Source organism: Notolabrus celidotus, chromosome 23 (genome assembly GCF_009762535.1).
Source record: "Notolabrus celidotus isolate fNotCel1 chromosome 23, fNotCel1.pri, whole genome shotgun sequence".
NCBI lineage: Eukaryota > Metazoa > Chordata > Actinopteri > Labriformes > Labridae > Notolabrus > Notolabrus celidotus.
This window is the reverse complement of record NC_048294.1, coordinates 23,041,411-23,066,411: the sequence shown is the minus strand read 5'-3', so window position 1 is coordinate 23,066,411 and position 25,001 is coordinate 23,041,411. Positions and strand designations below refer to the sequence as shown.

The 25,001-nt window shown below is 40.2% G+C and overlaps 1 protein-coding gene across 1 annotated transcript in view; it reads left to right on the top strand.

Annotated features, from left to right (window-relative positions):
- The first annotated feature begins 9,340 nt into the window (after positions 1–9,340).
- nrxn2b (neurexin 2b) overlaps positions 9,341–25,001 on the top strand; it is a 1,139,450-nt gene continuing 1,123,789 nt past the window's right edge. Inside the window, exon 1 of the mRNA XM_034676291.1 lies at positions 9,341–9,642. The gene's annotated coding sequence lies outside the window, so the exon portion shown is untranslated. The remainder of the gene's footprint in view (positions 9,643–25,001) is intronic.

Sequence of the window (25,001 nt, the reverse complement as noted above, 5' to 3'; positions counted from 1 at the left end):
GCTCAGATTTCCACTAAAAAATTAACAATTCAGAGAAGAAATATACAATAAATAAATTCGGTTTTTTTGCTGTGTAGCAGATACAGAAATTATGTATGACATCGTCGTGCCATAATTAATTTAATAGGTTAAAAATGTTGTTTTTAGATGCTTTAGTTTGTTTAAAAAAGAAGAGACTTTGAGCAACAAAGTGCACCAAATTCCGGGTGTATCAAATATGATACAAATTAAAACTCATATATGAAAATTGCTATTAAATTATTTATTTATTTTTGTCAGAAGGTCCAATAAACACTCAATTTTCAATTAATTAGAATTTTTCTGGCAATTATTTAATGGTTCAGGCTTTATAGGGTTAACTAAACCAGTACTTGGTTGCAAAAGGGATGTCTTCCGTGCAGACTTGCAGAGCTGTGCTGTATCTTGCAAGCGATTGTTGTGACATCAAAGGCTGTCAGTGAAGAAGACAAGACTGTAGAACTTTCCAGAACCAGCAAATATGTGCCAAAGCAAGCAGCAAAATATGGGGGCTGGTAAGAAGATCACAACCTCGCAACTTCTTGAGAACCAGGAACCCATTAGAGAAAAATGTAAACTAGGTGTTCAGATTCTTCTTCTGCAGACGAGAAGTTTTAGAAAAAGTCGTAGCTTTGTGAGTCACATATTCATGCAGTCAGTCGTTGAAAGCATTTAAATCAATATCTGAGTGAGAAGAGAGAACTGCAAATCAGCCCACTTGAACAGAAATATGAGGTGCATCTGCTAAGACAGCCCTAACCCTTACCCACTTATCAAGTGTCTCTAAATCCTCCCTGTGTTTTTCTTAGTCTTTGTACAGATTCCCTCCATTCACTATCTACGCTTTAATGCTGAGTGGCAGCTCAGAGAATTTTTCTGACCTTCCTTGATGTCATTAAGTACTCGTGGCACATTCCACAGTGCATCGCCACCTCCAGCCCCCCCCACCCCCACACCCCCCTCCCGCATCAGAGCAGGAGAGAGCTGAACCAGAAACAATGGGTGCAAGATGCACTGTGGGATACACTGCGAGGACTCCACGACCATCAAGGAAGGGCAGGCTTTGTGCACACGGTCCATTGGCACACTTCAGCACCACATTCTTCACAGACAGCTCCCGGTGCTGCCACAGTGTTGTGAGAGGCTGTCAATTCAGCACCATGGACAGCTCGATACTGGCATGTATTGTTTCATCTCCCCCACACTGGTACGCCTGCTGTTTCACAAAGCCAGACTCGTGGGTTAGTCAGCTCACCTTGGTTTTAACATTGACATTCTTATCATACAAAAAGATGTCTCTAACAATGTCTCAAGAAAAACCTTCTAACATTTGTTGAGAATTTCCACTGTGAGCTGAAAAACGCCATTGAACAAATGGCCCCTTGATATCAATGATGGATTAAATATAGACTATTAATTGTGTGACAAAACTCGCAGCATTGATTTGTCCAGTGTAAATTGTTGCACTCGTATTTCATCATTGCAGCTGTAGAGAACCCGAAACCAACTTTTTAAAAATAAATTTTTAAACCGAGTCGATGCACAGTGCAGTATTAATGGAAAGTAAGAGTGATAATGCTGCTCTGCTAAGCCTCATTATTTATGCATTTACACCTCCTGCAATTTACTTCCAGTTATTTTCTGTAGCCCTTGCCACCCAAGCATTCTTTTCTTTCCTCTGTTTATTATTGTCCTAGGATGTTGATTTTTTTAGGGCATTTTTACTTCCACTGAGAGGACAGCTGAAGAGAGACGTGGAATGTGGGGAGTAGAGAGTGTGGGAAGACATGCAGGATATGGTATGGGAGTTGAACCAGCAACCTCTGCGATGAGGACCATATGTCACAACCGAAGAAAGGAGGGGGAGGACTAAGGTGCAGATTCAAAATAAAATAATTTGATAAACTAAAAACAGATATAAAACAAACTTCCTTCAAACTAAATCCAGGGAACAAAATAACACTGGGACACTGGAAGACAGGAATCACAGGAATCCACATCACATGAACATCACAAGTGCAATGAACAGACACAGAAAGGAGGAAACACAGAGACTAAATAGACACTGTGTAACGAGTAAGGACCATAGACTGTATAAATAATGGTCGTAGTATCCGGGACATCACCCATCTGTTACTGATTGCTGTTTTGAAGCCAATGGGCAGCGGCAGCCATATTGGAAATGCTGAACTCAACCAAACGTAGTGTGAGGTAAAGAGGTGGGGTTTGAGCCTCCTAGCCAACAGCTATATGCTGTTTCTTGAACCAGGCTGTAAACATGTTTATTTCTGCTGTAAAGATCGTCTTCTTTGAATTGGTGTGTATGTGGTTTCTGGTGTTTCTGCAGCCACCCAAAAGTGGATGCTCGATAAATTGCAGTTTTTAACACTTCTGCATGGGCTTCATATTTTGAGACCGGATGTTGCCGCTTGGTAAGGACACACAAGTGAAGACAATCAAAAAGGAGGGAAAACACAGGAAGTACAACTAAATATAACACACAAGACTATTCTACAAAATAAAACACAGAAAACCAACTCAAGACCACAGGAAATCACACAGGGAGTAACAAAACAAAATACTAAACACACAAGGACACAAAAAGGTAACAAATAAAACACAGGACATGAATCACTAAAACACAACACTTGGAAGACACAAGGATAACTATGAAACGAAACCAGAAATCAAAGTCAGGATATTACAAAGAAAATACAAAACAAAAGTAATCCATGTTACTATAGCCTGTGTATATGGGACTCATTTAGACCAGAAGCTCCAGAATGTTGCATTGTTTCTGCTTTTAAAACTTTATCACAATATTTGAGGTTATGTCGATTCTTGACTTTCTTCAGAACAGAGGGCCTTGTCTTTCCTCCCGATGCTCTGTCTGCAGACTTTTACAGCAGAAGGGAAACTCAATAGAAGAGTACAAGAAAGATATCAACGATAACTCAAAGGATATAAGTAAACAGTCTTACACTGGCTCCCTCTGTGCATTTGAATGTAGCCAGTGCTGAAAGGAGAGCCAGTCTGTTGATTCATTACCTTGGACAGCTCCTCGCTCAGCCTGCTCTGCCTCCACTCTCCCGTCTCTCCTCTGAACCAGCCAATTGTTTCTGAGGGAGCGAGAGGGTTTCAGCACCTTGGATAGCTCCAGATACTGGCCTGCTGCTCACTCTCCCTCTGTCCGTTTTCTTCCACTGCGACACAGAGGAGCTGTTCTTTCAGCACCGAGATCCAGGACAGTTCTCATTTTCTTTGTGAGTGTGCGAGGTTTGGTTGGTGGTGCTCCCTGGACAGCTCCCTGCAGAAGGACTGCTGTTCTGGCTTTTTATGATGGATTAGAGGTGTGTATGCTTGTGTCTTCTTCCTCTCTGAATCCCCCGAAGGTCTCTTTCTCACTCTAATTCTCAGCCTGGTTCTGGCCTGTGTTGTTTACCTTCCTGACAGTGCTTATACTTTTACTCACTGCTGTTGCAGAAATTAATGGACGCTCTCTGGAAGTAAACAGCCATGAAACAACCCAGTCAGGCCCATTTCTAAATACAGTACAAAGGTTGTTTGTGTGTTTGTTGGACTGGCGTGGCTTAAGCTACCGTTTTATTAATTATTGACTTGTATAGAGCCAGTGGGAAGGTCTTGTGGCCTTTGTGGGATAACAGCACTATGATTATGTCTGATTTACAGCCCTCAGCCCTCCTAGTGATGACTACGCAGGACTTTCTCCTACAACCTCCTTCTCTTTCTCCCCTTCTCCCCAATGTTGCTCTTGCATCTTGCGTTGCTTGTTTTGTCCTTTTTTATTTTTAAATCAAGCCCCGACATGAGGCTGCTATAATAGAGGCTTAGGGCAAGAACTGCTGACTGGAGCCCTTTGATGTTTGGGCTGCTAGTTTTTTAGTCAGGTCATGGTGTATGTGTGTGTAGTGATGAGGTCATGGAGTGTTAAGCCCAAGCTTCTTACTGCACTTAAGGTAGCAGCGGAATATCTATGTAAGCTCTTTTGAAGTGCATAAATTTTGTCTGACAGCATGTGCAATTTCAGACATTTTCAGTGATGGAATTCTTGAAGTGATTTATGGGGTATCACAGGATAGCAGTGGTGCTCGGTGTGCAATTATAGTGCGGCACTATGGTGTTTCTGTGTGTGCAAGAATGCATCTAAGGAGAATAGCTTCTAACAAATTAGAAAAGTATTCATGCAGGATTAGGTACAGTTTCATAACAATCCTGTTTCAGCAAGAATCCAAACATCCCTCAAAATGCGCACACGCCTTTATAGAGGAAGTCTGACATCCATATGCATATATATGTGTATCCATTTTCTGCATATGTGTGCCCTGTTGATGTCCCCCAGCGCCACCTGTGACCTAGGGAAGGGTAAAGTCAGTGTGCTGATGTGGCAGCTGATGCCTCTCCCACCCACACAGATGGTCCCTAATAGGCCAAGACACGGCACAGGGACAGCTGCCGGGTGTCACAGAAACAGAGAGGGAGGTGAGTAGATGAGAAGGATGCAGCAGTAAGGGTGCATTTAAGGTGGTATTTATGTTATTGTGCTGTGTGCTAACAAATAAAAAAACTCCGGTCTGCTTACCTCTCTGTGCTGTCTTATCTCAAAGCTTCATACACACCAGTGCTCTGTGAAAACATAAACATCCTGAAGGGAAGTAAAGCCAAATAGACTGAACATCACACTCTTTAAGTTTTTGTGTTGCTCGGGTGATGTAGGAAAACAAAACTATTACACTTGTCTGCCAGGCACTAGCCTAGAACTTCTTAAGAACTATAAAACAAGCTTTTGAGTTGAGCTTCATTGCAGTATGACATTTTCATTGTTCTAAATGTTCCAAGAAGACAGAGATTTCTCCCAACCAATAAACAATTGTCTCAAGTCTTTTCATGTAACAGCAACACACCGTGTGTACACAGGCACTGTGTTTCCTTCCAGCTGAGTACTGCCTGGCTTTACAGAAGAAGGTTCAACATAGGAATTTCCCACCAAATGTCTCAGTCGACACAAAACCATGATTTCTGCCTGCCTAGCAAATAGTTTTTTCACTGTATCTTACCAAGTATCTGGTCAAAGCTGTAGGGAAATGCAGTGTTGCAACGAATCCAGGTTAGGACCCACAGTACAGACATAAAATGGAGGCAAGGATGAAGTCTTGAAAACTGGGTTTTAATGAGAGATCTTGCAGGTAGAGTTCAGCAGCCTGTTGCACCAGGGTTTACACTCTAACATTTTGGGCGTTGCACAATCTGAGGTAGTTCCAACGTCAGCCTAAGTTACAACTTAATTCTTACACTTAGCTGCTAGTAGGGGTAAAATCCTCCGTAGAGTACCGGTTTGCTAGGAGTGTTGTTTTGAAAAGTGGGATGAATTGGTGGTAAGGAAGATACAGAGGGTTCTCACAGCAAGATTACTTCGGCAACACGTTATCCGCGAGAGATTACATCCTTTGGAAAAATATGATGACCAAGATTTGCACTCCCGAGTATTAATGTTGCAGTTGATAATTTTACCACTCGAAGTCACTGTAACTATACACACCGCAGATTAAAGATTTAGGCTTTAGGTATCACCTTACTTTGACACTTTATCAAGATTTATATACCTTCCGTTGTTGTTCTGTAACAGTAACAGCAGAAGTGTGTTTCAGTTGTCGGTCAGTTCCGAGACGATTAGGCGCGAAATATAACAATGTTACTGTGGTGGCGTGGCCCGGCGTGAGGCGATCGTCGTGCAGTGACCAGAAATGAGGCTTCAAACTCAGTATAAGAGTTTACACACAGTTTATTCATGCAGCATGAGAGAGAAGTTACAGCATACTCAGGGAGCATCCGAAGTTCTCTGACAAATGACAGAGATGCTCAATACTTTATAGTTCTTCAAACATAAGGGAGGTGTAAGGGAGGGGGGAAACATACAATTCTTTACACATCTCCTCGTGCCCTGGGGAGGAGGGAAACATGTGGTTTGCAACTATAGGAGAAGGATATCGATTTAAAGCATAGCACATGGAAACAATAGAGGCATACATCAGTCTTGTGACTTATAAGTCACCATGCATAGAAGACTATAAATGTATACACGTATGGTCATTCATTTAACATAAAACACATGGCCTTAGTAGCCAGAAATATCCTAAGCTTACATACAACCGTAAAAGCACGAGCTTACATTTCCTGTGCTTTCAAAGCAAATCAGCAAAGATGAACCATCTCATCCTGGCTGACTGATCTTGTGATTCTGAGGCAAATAGATCTGCCCTCGGTCAAACATGTTTTCCAGGAGCTGCACAGATGCTGGTCTTATACCCTACTATTAGCTCGTGACTTGATAAGTCATACAAAAGAAAACATATGAATATATCTATTAAGAGAGAATACATGAATATAACAAGAAAAATAAATGAGTATAATAAGGAAATAAAGCGAGATTCCACATTACAAACCCCTTCATCAAAAGTGGTGCTTTCCTCTAGTTGGCTGCTGGAAGTGTAAATGTCATATCTGCGACAATGTTTTGGTTAGTTTGGACGTCACAGTCTACTAGACAAAATGAACACTACATCTCTGTGGTAAAACCAAACAACGACACAGCTTAAGTTACAAACTAACTAACTAGTTTCAACGTATGGTTTAGTGTGGACTTTACACCCTAACTTAGTACTCAACTGGTGCAACAGGCTGCAGGTTTCCAGGGTGCTTCATGGATGGCGAGTGGCTGGCTGTGGTTCTGGAGCTGGATGTTTGGTTCTTGAAAAGTTGCTTGGAGATCTGGGTACAGGGAGAGAAAAGGTTAGTGTGTTTCAAGGGAAAAAAGGAATTAAAAAAAACACAATTCAAGAGGGCCTGAGCTGAGTACTGCGCTTGGTAAATGGATGATCTGGTGATGAGTGGAGGACTGAGCCGGGCTCAAGTACTGCAGACAGAGTTGGATGGCTTGATTGTAGATTAACAGCAGGTGAGCAGACTTGATTACAGCAAGGTGAGTTGAGTCCACCTCCATCTCCAGGTGAGCAGACAAACAAGACAAACACATGAAGACAGGGACACAGAAAAAAGGGAGGGAAGGAGACTAGGGACCTCACATGCAGAGTAGTTTATAAGGTTAAGTCAATGTGGGCACATTTGCAGGAGATGAAGAGCAGTCTCTGGTTCTCTTGTAGAAAAGTCCTGGAGGTAAACTTTAAGATAAAAGTGTCTGCCAATGCAAACCAGTAGTGAGATAATCACAGCACAGAAATATGGGTTTAGGTTTCGGTGCTATTATGGGGAAAGCACGACCGGGCATACTGATCTTTCAGTGTATAACAAACTGTTGTATCTTTGCTGCTGCAGTGTCCCTTAGTGTATCTATTTACTATGACACAATTGGTGGTTACCTTACTTACAAAGAGAAGGATGATCTCATCTGTGTTAGATCTGTCTTGTACGTTAAGTAAGAGAGAGAAGGTGACTAAATGTGAAGGAATTAGCTAAAGGTGAAAGTGAAGTGATGACAATAAAAAGGAATGAGAGGAGAATGGGCCCAGGTAATGAAAGCCATTTTTAGAGGAAGAGGAGGGGGGGGGATAATTTGGTGATTTAAAAGGGGAGGAAAACAGGGAATAGAAAAACCTTCCTCTTTTCATTTAACACAGAAAAAAAAGACTGTGAGGAAAAAAAGAGATGGACAGAGAGGAAATGAGGTTTTGGCGAGGGTGCCGAAAGCAACCTGTGGTTTGACATTGGCTCACCTTAGCTGTCAGTCAGTTAGAAGGAGGGGGCTCTCTGTCTCCCCCTGGCCCACTCCCTGCTGCTTTAATGAATTTACTAAAGCCTTGGGAATGGCTAATGCACTTGTTTATGGAAACAGGAAAACAGGTGGCTGAAAAATTCACCTCTAGCAGTCATGTCCTGGGGGGAACCAAATAGCCCTGCAGAATTGGGCGCATGTGCAATTTGGTTAGCATTCTGCAGGTTTGAATCCAAATCATGACCTTTGTTTTGTGTCCCCAGAGCTCTCCGTTACATGACGTCTCCTGACCCATTTAGTGTCCAAAGTGGGTTTGATTTTTACCCTGGATGTCTTCTTTGTCCATAAAAAATCCTTACCCTGAATCACGTTTCTGAAAAGAAAGGCGCCATGGTAATGCAAACTCCCAGGTGATTTCGCCACATGTGGGCTGAGGCTTTCCTTTCTTCTCTGTCTGTCCGCCTGCCTGCCTCCTCGTTCGGCCTGTTGCTTTCAAACCATTGCATTCCTTCATTCATATGCTCCACTGACTGCGCAACATCACATGGCAGCCCCAGAACTCATAGGGGAGTATCCGCAGAGAGACTGGATGCGGAGCTGCAGGGTGTGGGGGCAGTCGGTCCATCAGGGAGCGATGTGGAGAAGTGAGGAGAATGCAGCTATCATCCATTCCTATTAGACGAGAGAGGAGGGGGGAGGAGCAGGGAGAGATGGGAAAGACATAATATGTCACAAGATGCCAAGAGGCCAAAGAATACGCCTAAGGATACAACACGAGCAGGGAAATATCACTCGTATCCATGTGGATGCAAAGGATGAGAGGTTAAGGAAAGTGAGCACAGACAGACGCAGAGAGAAAAAGAGACTGAGACTTGAGACAGAGACCTTTACCTCTTGTGCAGTGTTAAATGCAAAATATGTTCCTGCTTACTGCAGAGCATGGCTTTCTGAGACCTTCGGGCCTTTTACTCTGCTCTGACTCCTGAGAAGAGCAGAAGTGGAGGGGGAGCAGAGGACTCGGTATGTCAGAACTAGCTGTAGGCTGCTAGCCCGCCTGACATTGCTGAGAGATCTAGCTCCCTCGCTGGTTAGCATATTTCAGCTCTGTTCCAAAAATGGCACATAACCAATTTCTTTTTCTCTCCATTTTTTTTTCTCCCTCTTAAGCACAGTGGAGCACTCAGAGTGTACATTGGTTCAAGTGGAGTGATGAAACTGACAAGATTGTCTCTGACAAGATGGTCTGATCACATGGTATCACCTCAGGATGAAGAAGAATATAACACGGTTGCTGATTTCTTTTTGACAGATTCTTCTTTACGTAGGTTACTGTATTCAGTTTTTATAGTTTTTGACAAGAGGAGAAAGCGACCCTGGAAATGTTCATTATATTTTGTTTTATTGCAGCAATGAGGTTATTTTCAATAAAGATAGGCTTACTATTTCTCTGGAGGGGAGACATTTTAGAAACAGAGATGTATTCTCTCTGTGGGTTAGACATGTATTATGGATAAACCGTCAGAAAGTCTTTAAAAAAGAACCTTGGATCCAGAATGAACCCCCCCCCACCTCCACACACCCCTCTCTGAGTGGTACAGTCCTGCGTTCACCTGACGTCTTCATGCCATGCGGTAGCTCGTGGCAGAGTGGCACACAAACATTTGAAGAAGAAATGAATCATGGAGTATATCACAAAGAAGAGTTTTAAAAGTTGAAGTCTTGCAAGGTAACTCGCATCATTGCATAAATCCAGTGGTATTAAGTTAACAGCGTCAGTGTTGAAAGTGAGTGTTAGCTTAGTTGTCGAGCATGACGCATGAAAACCTCTGGCCTTCCCTCAGAGCAGCAGGAGGTATGTCGGTGCAGAAGTCCGCCAGGTGAGTGTTGATTTAATTCAGCTGTGAATTATAGTTTTACAAACAAACAAACAAACCTGCGCACATTTGAGCTTGGTGTAGTTACAGAGAATTGATCCTCCCTAACATCTGTTTTGGACACTTTCTTATGGGGCTCTATTTGTAAAGTTGTGCGCACTGCAAATAAATAACAGCAACAATTCCCCACATTAGCTCCAAAACGTCATAAAAATGTAGTGGGGATATTTAAGTCACGTTTTTATCACATAGAGGAATATTTGTGATCTTCACATTTATTTGTGTAGTGAAAAATATATCAAAGTTACAATTACTGCTAAATCCAAATGCTAAATAAAAATATATAAATGTTAAATGTTACATCTAAATGTTAAATGTAAATATGAATGGTAAGTAGTATATCTAAATGTTAAATATAAATGTGAAATTTAAATATGAATGTCAAATGTTCAATACAAATCCTAAATATAAATGTTAAATGTAATATCTAAATGTAAAATATAAATATTAATGATAAATATAAATGGTGAATGGTAAACGTTATATGTCAATTTTTAATATAAATATGAATGGTAAATGTTAAATCCAAATGCTAAATCTAAATCTAAATGTTAAATGTTATATCTAAATGTTGTAATATAAATATGACTGGTAAGTGTTATATCTTAATGTTAAATATAAATGTGAAATATAAATATGAATGTCAAATGTTCAATACAAATCCTAAATATAAATGTTAAATGTTATATCTAAATGTAAAATATAAATATTAATGATTAATATAAATATGAATGGTAAACGTTATATGTCAGTTTTTGATATAAATATGAATGGTAAATGTTAAATCCAAATGCTAAATATAAATCTAAATGTTAAATGTTATATCTTAATGTTAAATATAAATATGACTGGTAAGTGTTATATCTTAATGTTAAATATAAATATAAATGTTAAATATAAATATGAATGGTAAGTGTTATATCTAAATGTTAAATATGTATATACATGTGAAATTTAAATATGTTTGTCAAATGTTCAATACAAATCCTAAATATAAATGTTAAATGTTATATCTAAATGTTAAATATAAATATTAATGATTAATATAAATATGAATGGTAAAAGTTATATCTCAATTTTTAATTTTTCAATTCAAATGTCAAGTGTTGAATCCAAATGCTAAATATAAATCTAGATGTTAAACATTAATGTTAAGTATAAATGTGAAATATAAAAAGTTAAATGCTAAATATAAATCTACATTTTAAATGTTTAAGGTACATTTTAAATATACATGTTAAATGTTAAGTCTAAATGTAAAATATAAATGTAAAATATAAATGTTAAAAAAGTTAAATGCTAAATATAAATTTTAAATGTTGCGCTGAAATCCTAAATATATAGCAACACATTCACACTGCTGCCTATAAAGGAAATACCCAAATAAAAGCTTCATAAAGAGAAACAGACTTAGTATAGCAACTCAGCTTGTCCGTAACATAGACTGATTCAGTACTGTCTCTGAGCGATGTTAAATCTCTTAATGGCCTCTAAAATTACCTATCCAACATTTTTGACAACTTAATGTGGAGAATTCTTTCTGTTATTTATTTTCAGTGTGCACAACTTTACAAACGGCGTCCCACACTTTCTTTTCATAACTTGCAAATGCTCTTGGCGTCGTATTAAACCACAAAACATAATGTCCAGAGCATTGTCAAAAAATGTTTTTCATGTAGTTTCAATACTAAAGAAATGTCACAATCTAATACTTTTATTTAGATTATTCTTGAGAGGTTTAAAATCCTCAGGATGTTGTCGTATTAGGAAGGTTTACATAACACAGGTGATTTCACTTGAGGCTAAGTGGACCTTGTCATAGGTTATAAATATTGTGACTGTGCTGGTTGTTGTGATTTGGACAAACAATACTGAGGTAGAAACAGCTTCAAAATAAAATAATAATACAGGAGTTAAGCAAATATAATCCTGTGCTTGCTTACACAGTCCCACAAGGAGCTTCAAATAGGCACAGTCATTAAAAATAGTCGTGTAAATGTATATTTCTTTCAGATTTGTGGTCTGGAGTTGTACCAGATGGTGGCTGTTGTGTTGTGGTTAGTCCACAGTAAAAAAAGCAACCCCTCCATGTCCCCCTCCTCCCCCCTCCTCCCTTTAGTCTGAGTCATTACATCAAAAGAAACTCTCAGTGGGCTTGACTTCCATGCCAGCAGACATTTTGAAAAGAAGGTGTTAGTGTTTCTGACAGGTGGATCCCTCATTTAGAAAGGAAACTCTTTGTATAACAGGCCACCTTTTTTTAATCACATAACGGTTATTCAGCAATAGCAGTGGAGGTGTGGTGTTGTTTTTACTAGCAGTGTTTTACTCACAGTGTCTCAGCCCCAGACCCAACCTTACGAAAGGGGGACTTTCAGAAGACACGTGTGCACATGTCCTGGGCTGGCTGTTGTAGTGATCTGATGTGAAATGTGATTGTTTTGTGCATGCATTGTTTGATATGACTGTATTTAAGATAATTTTACTGGCAGGTTAAATAAAAACATTATATTGTTTGAATATGCTCAATCAATCAATCAGCCTTTATTTATAAAGCGCTTTTCATACAATGACATTGTAACGCTAAGGGCTGTACATAAAAATATATATAATAAATAAAGAAATAATAAAAAAGACCCCCCCCCATCCTAATCCCAACCCCAGCCTTGACCCCAAACCCACCCAACAATCCTAAGGTTAGAAACACAATAATAATAATAATAATAATAATAATAGTAATAATAATAATAATAATAATAATAAAAAACAATACAATTTTTTTTAAATATTAATTAAATAAATAAATAAATACATCAATAACTTCAGAAATAATAATATTACTACTACTACCACTACGACTACAAAATAAAAAATAACAGTAATAGTAATAATAATACAAATAAATACATGAATAATAATAATAATATTAACAATAATAAATAAATGAGTGAATTAATAAATGATAATAATAATAATAATAATAATAATAATAATAATAATAATAAATGATAATAATAATAATAATAATAATAATAATAATAATAATAAATGATAATCATAATCATAATAATAATAATAATAATAAATAATAACAATAATAATAATCATAATAATCATAATAATAAATCATTATAAATGAAAAATTAAAAATAAACTGCTGAACCATCTGAGGAAACGCTGTCATTATTAAATGATTACCTCAAATGTCCCATACAGAGCTCTTGGTCATAGGATGTGCCCTGAAACACAGTGACTCACAGCGGGAGGAGAAGATGAATGAATGTGTGGCTCGATAGATATTAAAATACTATCTCTAATTTTCAGGAGGGTTTCTAAAGTCTGACAACATTTTTAAGTATACTGGGGGATCATGAGCACACCACTTCCAAGGTTTTGGAAGAGAGTGCTATGGCATTTGCCTAATGGACACAGGAGGGTTTGAGAGCATTTCCAGTGCCCCAAACCAAGTGGCTCAGCTGTGGTGGCTCATCGGTGATGTCATGACTGGACAAGCCACATCATGACCATAAAATATGCCCTGAGGTCCTAAATTAAAAGGTCAATCATCTCTGGATGTATGCTTCATTGCTTTCCCCTCAGACTTCTGGGTCATCTTAGTCAGGTGTGTTTGTTTGTGTTGCTCTGTGCCCTAGTTTGCACCACTTTAATGCTGTAAGGGGTAACTGTGTGTCAAATAGTATATGTGCTCATATTTTGTCAGTGTGTGTGTGTGTGACTGAAGGTGTATGTGTTTGTGGGTGAGCATGAGCGGATGTAAGGGAGCATTCATGGATCCTAGCCTGCGGGCAGGAAACATCATCTCTTCTTGTTTACAGGGAGGGGATGCCTCAGAGTGCACGCTGCCTCTCACAGACTGCTGCCCATTGGTATGTGAAGGCTCTATAATTGAATTAGCCCGGGCCTTATGGCCTAATGTTGGAGGCACGATGAGTTCCAATGCAACTCTGCTGCTTGCTCATTATTTGTGGAAGGAGGTCAGGGAAGAACTGCAAGTGGATGTGTGTTCGTGTCCAAGAGAGGGTATAAGATGACAGCTGTTCTTCTGTTTGAGAAAGAAGAACTTTGTGAGATCAATTTCAACCCCCTTGTTGTTGTTGCCTCACCCTGCCTCTGTACCACATGTGGCATGAGTGTCTGTGTGTGATGGGTCTTGCTGTCGGCTAGATTTACGTCAGTGCTCTGGATGTGGCAATGATTGCTTCATCATCAGGCTGGCTGTAAATCTCTGAATGTTTAACGGCTGTCGGACATGTCCATCAATCAAAGCTCTCGGTGCATGTTGGGAGCTGGCAAACTGATGTGGTTCATCCAGACAAAAAAATGTGTCTTTTAACAAACAAAGATTTTGTGTGGAAATTACCAAGCATGCAATAAGAGATACATTCTCTATCAGTTTTACCTCTGGCATCAATCCATGCCAGAACGTTGGCACAGATAGATGTACAGCAAATCTGCAATTAATCCCCTCTATTCTCTCCATATCTCTCTCTCTCCATATCTCTCTCTCTCTCTGTTCTTGTCTCCATCTCAATCCCTCACTCAGTGAACATCAAGCACATTCCCTCTAGTTGTGTGACTGCTCAGGGCTGTCCCACTAGCCAAGTGCAATATGCATATGAGCTATGCTGCAGACTAGGGCTGGGCGATAATCCGATAACAATAATTATCTTGATATAGGTTTTTTTTATATAAATATAAGGGATGGGCATTTCAAGCCAAAATGCTATAAAACACATACGCTATAAAACATATAAACACACGCTATAAAACACACACCTGTCCCATTAACAGCTCGTTTGTGTGGCATTCATGTGAACCAGCAGCAGGACGAGGTGCTGCTAGTAGCGGGCACTGACAGCGGCTGTCTCCATCTTTATGTCTGTGTTTCTGCGGTGTGGCGTGTGTGTTTACATTTTACAGTCATGCTCAGTCTCTGGAAATACGTGTGTAGTAGTGTGTGATTCAAAAACTGAGAAAATCGCTGCGACTGTCGTTAATGTTTTCTTCTTCTTTTGCTATTTAATGCAGTTAGCATTCTTCTTCTTCTGTTACTTAATGCGGTTGGCAAACAGCTTTAAGACGTTCTATAGCCACCGTCTGGCGGGAATACTGTATTACAACCAGGCACCGGTAGAAACGATGAAAAATGTTACTTTTAAATAGAGAAAATATTCAAATATCCGAAAATCATTGCCCATCCCTAATAAATATAACAAATGTTCGATAAAAATGTGATACATATATAAACCTGTAATTACAGCCCCAAACCACTGGAAAGGGAGGAGGCGCTAATGTGTCTTATACGCTAGTTGCCACCCAACATTAAAGAAAAAATAGGAATCTACAAACTAAAACTTCACTAAAATCTCATTTTACACAAAAGACATGCTTCCTGTTAGCACCGTCAAAAATGATGGATTCAAGAGGAGCAAAAAAATCTGCCTTTAAATTAAAATTTAAATGAAATGACTTGATGTTTATCCTGATAATTATTGATATCCACTGGTATGAAAAATGTTATCATGATAACATCTTTTTCAATATCGCCCAGCTCTACTGCAGACTTCAACATCAAAACACACCATTATGGTGACCCTGTATAATCCGCAGCATGTTTAAAGCTGGGTTACCTCACACACACACACACACACACACACACACACACACACTGTTAGCAAACTAAACAATGTTTGTACGGTGCCTTCAGGGGAGTACTTGTGTTTAAATACCGGCCCCGCCACTTTAAATACATGGCTAGATCTCATTGCGCAAAGGCTGTTCTCAAGAGATGAGGGGGCACCCACAGGATCGGGAATAGACATTAAACGATCAGTCTCAGGGTTTTATGAATTGATATTCCTTCATTGAAAGTCTCAGTGTTTTTTAAACCCCCCACTAGATTAGCTGTATTCTTTTAGCATGTGAATTATCCACAGTGCATGAGTACACAGTTTAGTATTGTGGTAGTTTAGCAACTTTGGATATCACAGCAGTGTGTCCCGTCTCTTCTTTCACCCTTCCGGGCTCTCATGATCTGGCACATGCACACACTGTGTGCCAGACATCAATTAAATCTGGGAGGGCTCAGTTCTGAGACCTACGGGTGAAGATTGGGATTTAGTCCTTCTTCCTCTCCTCCTCTTTCCCTCCTCTCTGTCTGTCTTTCCTTGTTCCTTCTGCTCTACCTCACATATACTATATACAGACGCACACACACACTGTGCACAGCAGATGCCCTCAGGTGCTGGCTACAGCTAAAAATGCCAGGGCACAATCATTTATTTCAATCGGCCTTCTGTCAGTTCAGCATAGTTTAGCATATCCACCTGAGGACTGACGAAAAAATATATGCATGTTTGCCAAAGCTGAGGTTTCAGCTTAACAGCACTTTACCTCCCCTGATCAACTGTGCGTGCTGCATTACATCAGTCTGAGATAATGTATAGCAGCCCATCCATCTAATTCCCCTACACATTCAGCAGCCTTTTCTCTGTTAATGGCATCCCATCTCTGCCTGCTGAATGTGTAAATGAATCTATGCATTTGCATGTCTCTGCTCTCACATTTACTTGTTGGCTGCTCTCACCTGCTTCCTCTTGCTTTTCAACCGAGCAGCAGATCACACAGAATATGCTGAAGGCACATTTTCCTCACAATGCGGCCGCACTAATATATTCCCTTCTGATGGCCTACAATCGGTTTGGTAGACTGAGGTTTCAAGCGACGGCGGTGTGGAGGATGTCGGCGTGTATAATAAGGATTAAATCATAGATGGGTTGGGAGCATGTCTGAGTACGGTGTCGAGACACTGCTGTGGTTTTCAGGTTTTAGAGCACACTGAGTAGGCCAAGCATTTAAGTCTCCAAGGCACGGCAGACAAACGCATGTGTAAGATGTCTTTGTGCATAATTTAGCATGAGCAGGCCGCCTTGTAGGTCCTACGCTTCAGCGTGTAAATTAGGTGTCCGCGACATCAAGTGAGGTCTCACTCTCATAGCATTAGTCTGCATGAGAAGGCTGATTTATCCTGTGTATCACAAATGAAAGTACACGTGGGCTCTTTTGCAGCAATACACATTACAGAGGGAACAGGATCAATGAAAAGTAAAAGGGTAGAGTCCTTCTTCACTTGTGAGCCTCCCGGATTATGAGTTCTTTGGTCAGAGTGCTGATGAAGACAAATAATTACCGGTCTGGGTCGCGAGCCAGGTTGCGGTTTAGTGGCACCAGTCCTGTGTGCGTGGTAGGGCTGTCAAAATTGCTCCAAAATGACGTTTGAATATTCGCTCTAAAAAAATTATGTCAATCACAGGTGGACAAACTAATACAAGGAGACATAACTACTTGTATATGTATTTTTATTTAAGATATAACATGCCTAAAACATACCTACACATTACAAAACAAGGAAATGACCTAATGGTCTATACCGTAACACTTTGAAGACCTCTTGCTCGCTCACTCTCGCCCCCCCCCCTCTCTGTGCGCAGTGAGTGCTGAACAAGCCTTGTGCGAGCAATTAAAGGTCCCGACTCTTGTCCCTAATATAGGCAGGCTTCATTCAGTGATTGAAGCAAATATTATTAACATTAATTGAAGTTAAAAACGAAAAAGTAGTCCACTTACATTCTTGGCGCTTGTATAAAAAAAAGAGGTAAAACTGCATTTTATCCCAGTGTCACTGACTGTCGGGCTCTTTTAGTCCACTGTCAATGTAGGGTCTTAGGCCTGACAGGTTATTTGCCAAAAACACAAGACAGTCCACATGTGAAGAGGCCCGATCTCTTTTTATTCACTACATTCCCATCGGAGGAAAAGACGCATTCGAATATATATTCAAATTTAGAATATCCGTTGACAGCCCTAGTGCGTGGTCCAGTTCCGGGGGAGTCTCGAGGACCTGATCGCCGAGCACCTCAACCAGGAGTCCTGCACAGAAGTTTGAGGGCCTTGGTCCTTCAATAGATTCTGGGAGGCCAATAGTTCTAACGTTGACCGTGTTCTGTCACTGCCGCCTGCATTTTATCAAGTCTTAGCTCCAAAGCAGCAGTGGTTGTTTTGAAGTCAGCTGCTATGCTAGTTCTATGCTCCTCTAGCAGTTTAGCTATGTCGGCTAATGGCTAATGGTTGATTTCGACATTTGCCAGAATAATTAGAGTTCTGATTCTGAAAGATCCGCACACATTCATTTGGGGTAGTGAGTGAAAAAGTAGGTACTCAAAGTTTAGCTGTGAGAGACGGAGGTGACGGTGCCTTCACATGCTCATCCAAACCGGAAGTCCAGGATCAATGAAAAGTGTATTAAAATGTGAGTTTTTATTGATAAATGTAAAACTTGCAGGTTTTTTAATTGGCACTAGTGTATTGGCGTTGTGGATCTCACTGTATAGTTGAGGTAGAATAGAGCTGTTACTATTGATTAGTCAAATTTAAACAATTTATGTCCCAGACTATTTTGGATAAACAGTCTTTTCTAAAATGTCAAATATTTCTGGTTCCATCTTATTAAAAAAAGTAAAGATTTGTTGTTTATCTCAGTGGTTGTGTTTCAAACTGTTGGTTGCACTAAAGACGAAACTTAAAGACGTCATATTGGAGCATCTTTCGCAGGTTTTGGCATTTTAAAGACAGACACAGGAACCAGTGAATCCTGAGAATAAAAGCCAGGCTGATCAATGACAGTATGTTTTTTGGAGCACTGTATCAAACATAAATAAGGGCATAATGCTTTCCTGTCACATGCTGGTTTGTTGGCACTGAGCCCTCATGGAGTGTTTAAAAGAAAAGAAGGATCCTGTTGCTGTGTTAACAAATACGGAGCAATGCTGCCAGGCTGTAAAGGATTGAAAGAGGAAGAGGAAGAGGGTATGAGGCAAAGGAAGAGCGGACAGAAAGGCAGGAAAAAAAAATTGGCGAGACGGGAGGTTGGAGCTCATTGCAAGAGGGGCCATGTAAAGCTGAGCTTAAATTCACTGTGGTAACTCTGACTTCCACAAAAGCACTCTGTGTTAGCGAGTCCTGCAGGAGACACGGGCAGAGAAAATTGCTATCATTTGATATTCAAATAATATTCAAATATTCAAATAAAAAGCTTGTGCTTTACAGTCCCTCTGGCTTTCTCTCAGCAACCAGCCTCTCTCTCTCTCCCCTCATCTTTCCCTTACTTCCTTTGGTTTTTTCTCTGTCTCCCCCCCTCCACTGAGCATGTTTTTACACTGTCTTATTTTAAGGGAAATGCAGCTTGAGGGCCATTTTGACTCTCACAGGCAGGGGCTTGATTAATTTTGGTGCATCCAGCAGCGGGGGTGAGTGACTATACGCTTTGTCACTCTCTCTCTTCGCCCCCTGTCTGTGTAGCCAGTTTCCCTATTTCTCTTTATTCGTCTCTTTCCAGTTCAGCACAATTCAATTTTCCTCATGTTATTGCAATGAATGTTGGATGAATACTGCTAGAGCATTGAGATACAACTGAATAATAAAAAAAAAAACAAAATTAGTCACAACAATAAACATCTGTTCTATTTGGTCTGACTGTGTGTGGGCGTTCATGTAGTAGCTGGGATGCTGTGAAGTCATTCTACGATGACTGTGAATGTAGCTGCGAGTATCCTCATAACAAAAAGTGAAACCGCATCACATTAATGTTGAAATAACAGGTCCAAGTACACAAACCAGACTGCGAGCACAGGCTGTCTGTCCTCTTCCTGGGTGCGTCAGCCTCAGCTTGGCTGTGTTTGGTTTGGCAAATGACTGATCTGTTTATGTGATCTGCAGCGGGTCATTATGGCCGCCTGCCGCTTGGGCGACGTGTCCCTCCCTGAGTGGGGTTCCCAGGGACATTCATCAAATGCCTAATGGCCAAAAACAGGGGCCAGGCCACACTCTACTCGAGGCTTGTGGTTTTGGCAAACATGTTTGCGTCTGCAGATGGAGGGCCAATTACAATCTAATAAGTCCTTATTCGTGTCTTTGGCGTGCATTTTTTATCAATTTGCTCATTTCTGTTTGGTTGAGGAGATCTTCTACATTTGTTTCCATTTTTTATTATTTTAATTTACTTGGAGGATTTTCCAGAAAGTGTGGTGATGAAACGACTTTTTTTTGCTGCAGGAGAATTAAGCTTGGTTTGTGAGATTAGTTTGGAGATATTAGCTGACTTAGGCCCACTGTTTCATCATTTATCATGTCCTTCAGAGTAGGGGTGTAACGATTCTTTTTAACTTTCATTTGTATCATGATTTATGGTTGCCGATACGGTTAAAGGACGATTTGGGGGGGCGCTGGTGGCCTAGCGGTCTAAGCGCCCCACATACCAGTCCCTCCAGGATTTCGCAGGATTTTTTTGTGATTGTTGCGGCCCAAAAAGCCTGAATTTGGGACAGCTTTTTTGAAAAAATTGCGGTGAAAGTTGCGATTATTTTTTTTTGCTTTACAGTTGTTTTTAGAAAACATTCTTGATGTGGCCACTGACTGTATTTTGATTCTCTTGATTCACAGAAAAATGCCATGAAAGGACTGTATTGCACATTTACGACGGTCCCTGAATGCACCTCGCAGCGACTGATGCACAGTCAGTTCACGGCACTCTGAAATGAATCTGCATCTTTGATGACTAGGAGTTGATCAAAACTTACTGAATGTGTCTGATGTATCACCAAACTGGATTAAATCAAGCTGTAGATGCAGAGCTTTTTACGGTAACCACGGCAACAACGTCAAACATCAAATAGTAAACAGACGCCCCCCAGTTGTGTCTTTGTCACTAACGCACACCGGGGGGAAAAATCATCAATGAAGATGAGACAGATGCATGGAGGTGAGGAGAGCTTGTTCATAAAGCACACCTGCTGCAGGTAGAGACCAAGCTAACACTGAGCCCCTCAATCTATAAATAACAACGTTGTCATGGTCACTTGTCCTGCCTGCTGTCCCCTCTTTTCACCCGTTCTCTGTGCGTGTTTTGCTGTTGAGAAGTGCCGATCAAGTGAGGACTTATGTTTATGTTCCAAGGAAGTCAAATTGATGATGAAACCGATGACGTGCAGGGGTTGAGATTGAGGTAATTGGTCAAATTTGCGGGAAAGTTGCGCTGATTGTAAAAAATTGCAGGGCCACGAAAAAATCTCGCTGATTGGTTGAATTTGCGTTGATAGTTGCGATCGCGAAATCGCAACTTCCTGGAGGGACTGACGTACAGTCCTCGACGCATGGGGTCGCCAGTTCAATTCCAGGTCGTGACTATTTCCTGCATGTCTTCCCCCACTCTCCACTCCCCATGTTTCCTATCTCTCTTCAGCTGTCCTATCAAAAAAGGCAAAAAGCCCCAAAAATGTAACCGAAAAAAAAGGACAATATTGGTTAATTTAGAACAGGGGTGTCCAAAGTACGGCCCGGGGGCCAATTGCGGCCCAAGGTCCATTTATTTATGGCCCCCAAGCTTCCATCCTAAATTGTGTCATTTATAGCACATAAATTAATCACCTTTTGAATCATCTGTACATTTGCAGTTTCTTTCAAGCGCACAAACAAAACTAAAGTCAGTCCAGAATTATCTCAAAAAGCTTCATATGGACCACCTCTCTAAAGCCAAAGCTCTGGGAATTCTTCAAGACGGCAATAAAGAAGAAACACAAGAACTCTTAAAGCTGACAGGTTTTCAAATTAATGTTTTTATCATGATGTGGAAATGTTCTTGATGAACACTAAAAGTTCAGAAGACACAAAAGAGGACACAAGACAAGATCAAAATTATGAAATTGTGCAGAAAAGGTAAAATTAGGTGCATAAAAAATGTTCAGAACTCAGGAAAGTAATGACTTTGTTCTTAATATGTTGTCTGCTGGTCAGAACAGTCTTAAAAACAACATGAAAAAGAAGTGTGATGAAATCCAGATCGTGATCCTGCCATAGAGAAATAATGAGACAATATTTTTTCCCACATTGCCTGACCCTGATGAAAACCATTTTCCCCCAGAAGATAACTTTTGCTAATCTTTACATGGTACTTCCTAGTTACTGTTTGATTGAGAAAACATTTAAAATAATTGTTATTAAATATATTCATATATAACTTTTAGGATTCCAAAGTCTCAGTAGGAGCCACTGGCCCTGAGGTATTCTGACAACATCATATGTGGCCCTCTTTGAAAAAAGTTTGGACACCCCTGATTTAGAACGATATGATCTGAAGCGATTCAGTGACTTGAAATCGCTCCAGTAACTTTGTAGCCAAAAATTCAACCAGTGTGACTGTGAAATAAATACCTTGATACTGGACAGTCCTAGACTCATGTTTCTTGTAAGGGAATCAGGTATACATAATTGTGGATATAAACAAACAAGTAAACAACAATAAATGGCAAATGCATTCACATTTTATTTGAATTAAGTGCACTTCAGGTTGAATTCAGAGGTTAACCTTTTCTGCTCTCATTTTCAATATTCAATACATTTTCATTAAAAGTACAGTAGGTGCAACCAACATTTCAACAGTAGGTTAACCTGCTAGCTCTCCTTTTGTTTGTCACCATTAAAATAATACAATATTAATACGTCACAGACAGGCAGCCTGAATTGAGTAACCATTAACGTCTTTATCATTAAAAGTGCAAAAAAAACCACATCCATATAAAGTCTGCCGTGCTTAAATCCAATGAATTATTTCCTAGTATGAATGCAATCGATTTATTACCTTTTAAAACGCTGTTAGATCAATATATGTCGTCCAGGTTTCTGGGCTGTTCTCACTCCATCCCTGGTGAGCGTGCTGCTGCGATAGAGTGTGAACGTGCTTTGTGAGAAGCAACTAAGACAAAGGGAGTTAGGAAACAGCTGATCTCACCACAATGCACAATGCTTGACACCAAGCCGGAATTTTTGAGTGGCAGTTCAATTTTAATCACCCCTCATCAGCAGCGATCATCTAGGTAAACAGTGCACGGGGACTGGATAATTAATCATCAGTCCCTCGTCCTCAATTAGCCGACTATTGGAGAAGCGGAAGGGAATATTCCGATCGCAAAGCTGCTATAAAGGCGGCATGTTGATGACACATCCTAGTTAAAGACTTCCACCATCCCAGGAACTAATAGGCAACATCTTGTTAGCAGCTCCTAAGTGGATAGTCAGGATGAGCTAAGAGCCAAAATGTGTGAGGAGGAAGAGAAGAAGAGACGAAGACGAGATTTGAGTTTGTTTTTCACAGCTTTTTTTAATGATGGTTTATTTTCATTTTAAGATTAGACGAGATAAAAAAGCTACCATAATAATGATCTTATTTAAAAAAGTGAATTATCCCTCTATTAAAGGGTCATTAGTCGGACTATGAGTTATTATCATGCATGACCAGCTTTAATTCAGCTGGAACCTGGTCTGCTTCTTCAGCATATGCTGTTTTTAATGAACCCGTCTTTATCTTTTTATCTAAAATTATTATTATAATTGTTAGTCTGAGAATGTACTTTGTGTAATTATGTTGATTATATTGCTAGAATACGTTCTTAATCAATCAATCAATCTTTATTTGTATAGCGCCAAATCACAACAAACGATATCTCAAGACGCTTTTACAAACAGAGCAGGTCTAGACCACTCTATGTCAAATTATGAACAGAGACCCAACACCAAGACAGGATCAGACTCAGTCTGACCCCACCTTAATCCACCATGAGCATCGCATATGCAGTATTTAGCTAGTTACAGCGGCGAGGACAAACTTCCTTTAACAGGCAGAAACCTCGAGCAGAACCAGACTCATGTTAGACAGCCATCTGCTGAGACTGAGTTAGGCTTGGAAAGAGGGATAGAGGAGAATAAGACGATGGTTAGCTGGGCTGTAGCGCACTGCTGTGCCTTCATTCAAAGTATGAGAGGACGTTGTGGCTTCTTATATATAAGTTACATTCAATCTCAGAGGCCATCGGCAGTCATTGGCTATCATTGTCTGACAGTGAGCGGCGATCAGCCTGGTGTAAGACAGAGGTTACGATATTGGCCTCTTGCTAAGACTTCCTTCTCCTTTTTCCGTGCTGCAGGTATGTTTGTAATTAAAACATGGTCATTTCTTTGTCTATTAAATCCCCTTGGATTGCACCTGTTCACGTGTTTCAAGTACCCATAGGTCCCGGTTCAACAGTAGACACACAGACACTCACTGTGGCTTACTTTAGCAGTATGAACCCACAAAAGAAACCTATTTTTTATTGAGTTACTTCCAATTTACAAGCCTAAGTTTTGATGAAATAACAACATCATGATTTTTTTTATCTGGAACAATTTGTTAGCTTGACTAGCATGAAAATAACCATTGATAGATATAAGCAAATTATTGTCAGATTACTGCCAATGGGAGACAGGAGGATATTTTAGTGATGTGTATTCTGCCTGCTTTTGCTCTCCACACTTACTGTTTTCCTGCAACGTGATTTGTTACTTCTACTCTTATGAACAAGAACCAGAACGCTTCCCATGCTGTAAATCCAGACCCCATGTTTGGCTATGTAGTCTGAAAATATAGATTGAGGTAACTTCACAGTAGACATACGTGCATATGAATTCCCTGCTTCTCAGCACCCTGTCTTGCAGAACATCGACTGCTTGGTGTTTGGCACCACTTGGGTTTTTTTTGTCCTAAATATGTGGACTCGACTTCCTGTTTGTAATGCTAAAAATACTGCAAATGCAAGGGGATCATTGGAGCGTCATAATCTCAGTCACCTTTGTGTTAACACACAGTTTACGTTTTAGAGTCTTGTATCCCATAAAGCTGATGGTGTTCCTTTATGTTTTGTGGCGACAACTTTGTGGGGAGGAATAAACTGGTATTGTCCCATTTATGGCTGCCCCTCTACCACAGAACCAGAACTTCCCTCTCTCCTGGTTCTAGTACAAGCAGCCTATTATTATCAGGATTAAATCACACACACAGATTTATTTTGCAATATTATCTCTTAAATGATCAGACAAGGCCATTTACCAGGTGCCGTGCTTTCAATATAGCTGAACATTACCAACCATGCCCAGTCATTTTCCGTCTAATGCTTTCATAATGTCATACTATAACCAGCACCTTTATATACTCATTACTCACAAATGGTTCTGACTTCTCTCGGGTACAGGATGCTGTATCCCTGACCTTTTACACGAGTCTCCATGCAGAATGGTGTTGCATGTCTTTGATCACCGTTAGAGGCTTGACAGTCTTTGTCCACTATAAAAAAGCAAGTCCTGACGGAGATCGTATATTCTGGATGACTTCTAATATCCGGCGTGTGATGGGTGTG